Consider the following 7,704-nt stretch of genomic DNA (forward strand, 5'->3'; position numbering starts at 1 on the left):
ACTGCAACCGCTCTCGCCCTACTCCCGTCAGAAACTACGTGAGCCAGCAGTTCTAGGGAGGCCGAGAACGGGATGACGGAAAGCGAGAGCTTGGCGTCAATAGAACTCCATGGATACAAAATATGTGTTTATACAACGTTATTTCAGCTTAGGCTTTAAGTTTCATATATGAGAAAATTTATCGGATATTGAGGGATTTACCTAAATCATATGCGAACTTCAAAAAACATTCGATGAGCTCGATATGAAAATTTAAAAATGATTCATTACTTGTTTTCGTCATTAATTACAAAAATATTACGAATTATTAGGAAACTATTCTAAGACAACTTCCACGCTGGCTCAACAGATCTATATCACACACATACACAGAGACAGACAGAAAGACATACACATTCTAATTGGAAATGAGTCAGGCAGCCCTCCTTCAGAACCGGTAATATCAAATATAATATTCAAAAATAATAAAATAATTAAATGAGTGATAAATAATTATCAGAAATTGTACCTAATTTTTAAAATTTTTATTCACTGAAATTTGTGGAATTCAATTTTGAAATTTTTTTCGACATTCAAGCGAATGTAATTTTCTATTATTATCCTTAAAAAATTCTAAATTAGATTTAGATATGTACACGTGCGAGGTTAATTGAGATACATGCGAAGTACATGGAAGTAAACAACCTCGATTATTTTGACATTTGATTCTGAATTCAATTTTTATATTTTCGATCGCAGCGCTTCCGCGGAATAGAAAAACAGTTCAAAGAAAATCTCATATACATAGAAGTCCATGGATATTAAATATGTGTTAATACAACATTGGTTCTGTCGAGGCTTCACTTAACTACCAATTCGTGAAATTTGTATAGATATTTCTTTTTAGTGTCATGTTGCAATAGTGTCGTGATTATCACTTTGGACTCTACTCTCTACCGACTTAAGTTCAATTCCTGCCGGAGGTGGATTTTTCATCGGATTTTTCTGTTTCAATTTGATAAAGATCTTAAATTAATGGCATTTTAAAATTAAATGTGTATAATAATAATAATTATTATTATAGGGGAGCCTCGGTGGCTGAGTTGGTTAGACACTCGGACTTCACCTCAGAGGTCCGGGGTTCGATTCCTGAGCCGGTACCTCTGGAAACTTTTCAACGTACCATTACCGAGGTTCTGGTGGTTCGGAACCCACCTTAAGCTGTAGGTCCCCTCATCGTGTACTTGACTGCAACCCAGTCCGTCAATGATGGAGTAAAAACCAGGCTTTGTCCAATATGTTTGGGCAGACTGCTCTCATCATGTCACTTGATTGCATTATAAAAATGCGTCCGTGACTGATGATATATACCGGGACAGCCCCGTGCAAAAATGATCAAATAAAAATCCAACTCTAACCAAAAATTCCTTCGCCATGTTGGGCAGTATAAGCCTGTGACCACATTTCAACACAGAAATGTTTTTAATGGTATTATAATTTAAACTGAAAAAATCCAGTGGCTGACTTAGGAAAATATATACTACAACAGAAGTAAAAACGACTTTATTGAACACTAATTTGGAAAAATTAATCATTCATGGGGTTTGAAATGCGTATTTTGATCTTTAATTAGTGCTTCTTTGATTTGAAGAATTTTGAACATCAAAATTTTTCTTGAAACTAGCTAAAAATTTCATATTACCGGTTGGTGAAATAAGTCTCCTAAGCCTTTAATTTTTTTAAATGATGTGAGTTCACGTCAATAGAACCTGAACATTTTTGCGTTGGAATAGGATTTCGCTGTAATTCAGATTATATATAATTGTTTGGTGGCAAAAGAATCCCATCAAATATTTTTTGAAAATTCGAAACAATGGCAGAGATACGAGACTGAGATTTTGGACAACTTTTTTTAAAATCACATCATGGATTTTAATTAGTTGATTTTCAAACCACAATTATTTTCGTCAGATTTGAAAATTATTATAAATAGAGATTTATAAAATTATATATGTGTGGCTTACATCTGATTTAAAAAAAACGGTTTTAATTTTTTTTTTCATAAACAATGTTTGTTCACTTAATTTCAATATAATTTTTACAATATGTGCTGCCCCACAACTGAAAAATATATTTAAGCGACATTTTTTAGAAAAGAGGATTTTTTATATCAGTCAAACCGTGACAGTAGCTGCGTCTGACTACCATGGTTAACATTATAATCTTTAGTTATTTTTAATGAAAGTTGAATGTATAAAATATCAAATATTGAGCAAACTGACCGAATGCAATATAAAAAAGTATGAAAAGTACTTTCCGGTGCCTGAAATTGGTAAGAGAAGGTGTAACGAAAAATTGTAATAATCCACCTAGCGATGAATTTTACAATTGAATCTGTTGTGATCTTCTAATTCGGCCGATAATTTTACACAAGAGAATGTAAAATTCCTTGTAAAGTTTAAAGAATAAAATAAAATAAGAATTATTAGGGCGACAGTTTTTGAATATTCGAAGCTCAAACTTCGTATAAAATCTCATGGAGATTAAACAAACACGAGCCGGACACGTTACCAGCTACCTGGAATTTTTTTTATTTTTGAATATTCCATAACAATAATAGTAAATATATGTTTTGAATAACCACATTTTTTCCGTTCCAATAGGAAAAAGATGTAAAAGGAAAAATAAGAATAGCTCGAATTTTATCTATTTTGATGTGAAAGCTGTCAAAAAAGTTGAACATAGCTGTAAATTTCTACAAAATTCGAGGAGGAAGGCATCGATAAACAACGAAAATGAGAGATGCTTTCGTATTCACATATTATTTGAATAATTAATCTAAATTTTCAATTAATTATAAATCCAAAATCTTACGGTTGCCGCCAGGGTAAAATAAAAGATTTTTGGTAAAATTAAAAATCTCGATGTCATTTTCAATCACGGGAAAGTGATTTTACCGACGCATGGTATTTTTACACGCTGCGACTGAATGCTCCCTTCTGAATGTACAGTTTGTACGACGGAATGTGTAATTTTATTTTTATCGAGTGTTTAATATTACACTGCTGTTTGAGAGTCCTCTTATTTACATCGCTAGAGGATGTATTTTACCCACTTTTGTAAAATCAGAGAGTGAAGTGTGTGATAATTACAATGATACAATATGTAATTTTCCGAAACTTTGTAATTTTACACAAATATTTTTTTACCGTTTAAATGTACAGTCAAACACTCCGCAAGCGAATTCGCGTACATCTTAGCTGGGACTTGATTCCAGAAAAATCCGCAAGTAGATTTTTTGATAGAATTTGTTTAAATCATTCATTTTTTCTTGCAAACTCGCAAAGAGCAGATGCGTTTTACCAGATAGGGGTACTTGCATTAATGACAATGTGTTTCTATACTGAAGTTCTTAGCGCAAATGGTTTTTCTGGAATATTTTCCTTCAACTCAGAGAGCACTTATATAACTTTTTAGTTTGGACGGCAGTATAGACAAATAGGCTTGTGCGTTGGATTAATTAAAATAAATACTTTGTTAAATAGTAAAAAAGTTTTATAAACAATTACGTATTACTTATTTAACAAAGTGGCTCTTTGACTATCTTTCGATTTAGTTAATTTTTTCAACATAATGAACTGCAATTAATTAAATTTCAACCGTTGTTAGAACTCTTGGGCAATTCCTAACAATTATTATTGTTATCGACACTTTTATAAATAAAGCTTTCTCGTCGTATTATCTTATCTTACAAACTAAAAAACCATTTTTCATGTTGCAATAAACTGCGAATGCCTCATTGCCATAACATTTGGTCAGTCGATAATAAGTTCACTATTTGTCATTATTTACCAAAATTTGTTCCTCATTAACATCATAATGATTATTAAAGCAAGTAACGTTTTCAGCCAAATAATATTTATCAATTGACACAACGAATCTTGCGCGTTTCACGATCCTGTCCAATAATAAAAAACACTCATTTGTTTACTACATAATAAATTATTATTTATAAGGTGAATAAACAGATGAGATGTCAAATCATTTGCAAAATTTACGCCTGGGCATATATTAGTTACATGAATAAAGACAAAAGTCAACGACAGCTTTCAGACTAGAGTATCATTTTATTACTGCTGCAAAAGTTGCTCCCCAAACAAAAATTGTAATAAAATAACGTTTCGGAATCATGAAAAATAAAGAAAAATTATGATGAAAAGTCTATTCTAGAATCATGATTTGAAACGTAATTATTTTATTACAATCCTTATTTGAGAAGGATCTTTTTAAGCAGTAATAAATAAAATTATACACTTGTCTGGACTTTATCGTTGATTTTCGTCTTTATTTATGTGACGAATACATGCCCAGATGTTAATTTTACGAAGAATTTAATATCTTAATCATTTTTTCACCTTACATACACGCATAGACTCTATTGCGTTTTACATCATGATAAAAATGATTGTAGGTTGAAAATTAATTTGCCCTCAGACACTTTAATTTGACCTACTGCATGGCGCCGCGCTATAGAAGACCTGACGTTTGAAGTTTAATTTAAAAAACCAGTGGAAAAACTAGGATAATAATTTCAGTACATGTAGACCACACTTATACCTTTCTCTGGCGAAAAAAAAAGAAATAGAATTTTTTGGAAACACCTTTCCAAATTTTTATTATTTTCCCAAATTTTTCTAGAAATTTTTAAAAAATATTTTTAATTTTTAAGTATATCTTAAAACAAGTAAATGAAGAAGTCGAAAAGTTAAGCCGGTTGATTAGAACCCAAGATACATCAATGAAAAAAAATCTGCGCTCTTTGCCCGGGGAAAACTCTCATCGCCTGCCAGTTTCGAGCTCGAGGTTCCTCGCGCTTCACGTTCGCATATTTATTTTTTACTCTTGGAATACCTTAATTAAACTTCATCAAAAACATCACTTATAAATCCCAGTTTTAACAGTGAGTGTAAAAAGTTTTCTTACACCTCTTCTTTGATGACTGATTAAGTCCTCTTAATTCTAATTGTGCCCGAGCTAAACTAATTTCTCTTTAAAGAGTTGATTGCTCTCGAAATTTTGCATTAAATGAACCCAGGATGAAGTCAATTTGTCTAGTTTTTAAGAAGATATTGTAAAAATAGTGTAAATTTTAATGTTTTCTTAAATGTACCATAACTTCCAAAATAATCATTATTTTTCAATGTCCTTGTGCTCATTTTGAAGCTATTTTTCACCTTCTTACAACTCCTTATTGGTATAAATCGTAAAAATTTTCTTATCGAAGCGCAACTACTTTAAGCTGTGACAAAAAAGTTGACAAAGTTTGAAAATATCTTTTTTGTAGGCAAATAAAAATAAAAATTAAATAAATATATATTTTCTGAAATTTTATAGAAACTTCATGATTATATATTTTATATATTCTATAAAAAATTTTTTTGTTACGACAAAGAATATTGCAGTGTTTCCAATTTTTTGTTAGAACTTCAAGTCCATTGAATTCAATTAGGCATTTGTCACAATTTACACTCATAGGATGGTATGGTAAGGTGAAAAATGGCTTCAAAATGTGCCTAACAACATTAAACAATGTTGGGTAATTCGGAAGTTATTGAACCTTTCAGCAAACGTTGAAATATACAGTATTTTTGCAATATCTACTTAAAAAATAGATTCCCTTCATCCTGAGCTCAGTTTAAAATAATTAAATTAAACACACAATAAAAATGAAGAAAAATTAATCAGTCATCAAAAAAGAGGTGTACCAAAACTTTTTACACTCATTATATATAGGTCGTCATATTCTGAATTTTCTACGAAATTAAGTAAGATTTAATATTAAGTTTCTCGAAGCTCTGTAGGCTTTGAGGTACACATTCTTATCTTGACACTCGCGCTCAATGTTTCACATACAGTTTTTTAAATCTATATTTATTTTCTAAATCACCTTAAAATAAAAAAAAACTACAATCCTTTCTTCAGAAACTCTTCCCTATTTTGCGTTGTTATGCTCAAAATAGAATTTCAGCTTCCAAAATATTTTCGATAAATAAGAAAATATCCTGCGCAAAAAACCTTTATTTGAAAAAATCTACGAATTTTCCAGCAATCACTTTTTCATAGAAAGCGCAGTTTTTGTTCTATTTGTTAAAAATATAATTAAAAATTATATTTTTTGAAGAACGACACAAGCTTTGAAAACAATGAATGGAAAAATACAGCTTATCCGAAAAAGAGCTACAATTCTGTAGGGAATAATTTTTCGATAGGACGAGTATTTTTGTTTTATTTGTAAAAATAGAATTGAAAATAAAAAAAATAACATTTTTGAAAAAAAAACACAAGAGACGAAAAAAAAGCAAAGACAAAAGTTGTTTAACCAAATTTAGCTACAAATTGGTTATAAACTTCTGTTATCGAAACAGACTAAAAATAAAAAGTTAAGTTTTTGGAAAAAGGACACAAGCTTCTGTAACATTTTATTTATCACAATTTTTCCTTGGAAATATGTCTACAAATTTGCTTGGATCCACTTTACACAAGGATACGTATTTTCAGTTTCAATCGTAAAAAAACATTAAAAATGAACAAATCAAATTCATGGAAAAGCGACATAAGTTGCAATAAAATGCTTTTATAACAAAATTTACTTTTAGAATAGGGTGCAAACTTTTTTCTATAATAGACGCTTTGCGAGACTATTTTAGGGAACTATTTGGACATAAAGCTGTTGAACACCAGAACTGCGATGTAGAACACGATGCGTTAGAAAACTCCATTGAAAAAATTTGGTGTCACTGAGGTTAGATATATAATAAAGATACATACCACATAAACTTTGCGAATTGATAAATTTATGTATCGAAATAGCAGAAGTCCCAGATGATTGGAAGAAAGCTATTATCGTACCGATATACAAAAGAAAGGGAGGTAAAAGCGACTGCAATAATGACAGGAGGATCAGCTTATTGAGTACCGTAAGTAAAACATACTCAAAAATACTTATTCGTAGGGTAATGGAAATAACAGAAGAAAAAATTTGTGAAGTCCCAAGTGGGTTTATGCCAGGAAGGTCATGTACCGATTAAATATGTTGCTTAAGGCAAATCCCAGAAAAGAGTTTGAGAATAAGAAAAACGTCTTGTGTGCCTTTATTGACCTAGAAAAAGCATTTGACAATGCAGATAGAAGTAAACATTTAGGAAATGGATGGCTACTATAAGCTATAAAAACAATACATACGGGTAACAAAGGGCTGAATATGGATTGAAAAATTAATTAAAGTTTTTTTCAGATAAAAACTTTCTCCCAATTTATGACGATGCTGAATGAGAATAAAATGTATGTTACAAAAAAATTATTCTGTTCCGAGAAAATTAAAACTGACGATCACGATATTATAGTATGACCCAATTTTTTTTGCTAAAAATCCGAAAAAATATATTTTTTAAAAATAAATGATAATGTTTTAAGGAAATATCAATGTCAAAAAGCTTAAAGAAGTTATTAATGCGTTAAAATTGTCACTAATAATTTCAATCATTTGTTAAAATAATTATTGTATCAAAAAATGATATTTTGATCAAATCCTTTTACCACAATGTGTATATAATATTTTAATAATTTATTATGCAATAGATCCATTTTTTATAGAAAGTCCAAACTTCAAAAATGCCCCGGAAACTCGTTTTTCATACTGATGGGTTCATCATTGACTTTAAATGC

The 7,704-nt window shown here is 30.4% G+C and overlaps 1 protein-coding gene across 1 annotated transcript in view; it reads right to left on the minus strand.

The window, feature by feature from the left end:
- Positions 1-7,704, minus strand: part of LOC117175278 (lipase 3-like) — a 179,818-nt gene that overhangs the window by 7,833 nt on the left and 164,281 nt on the right. The gene's annotated exons all lie outside the window — the stretch shown is intronic.

The sequence above is a fragment of the Belonocnema kinseyi genome, chromosome 6 (genome assembly GCF_010883055.1).
Source record: "Belonocnema kinseyi isolate 2016_QV_RU_SX_M_011 chromosome 6, B_treatae_v1, whole genome shotgun sequence".
Taxonomy (NCBI): domain Eukaryota; kingdom Metazoa; phylum Arthropoda; class Insecta; order Hymenoptera; family Cynipidae; genus Belonocnema; species Belonocnema kinseyi.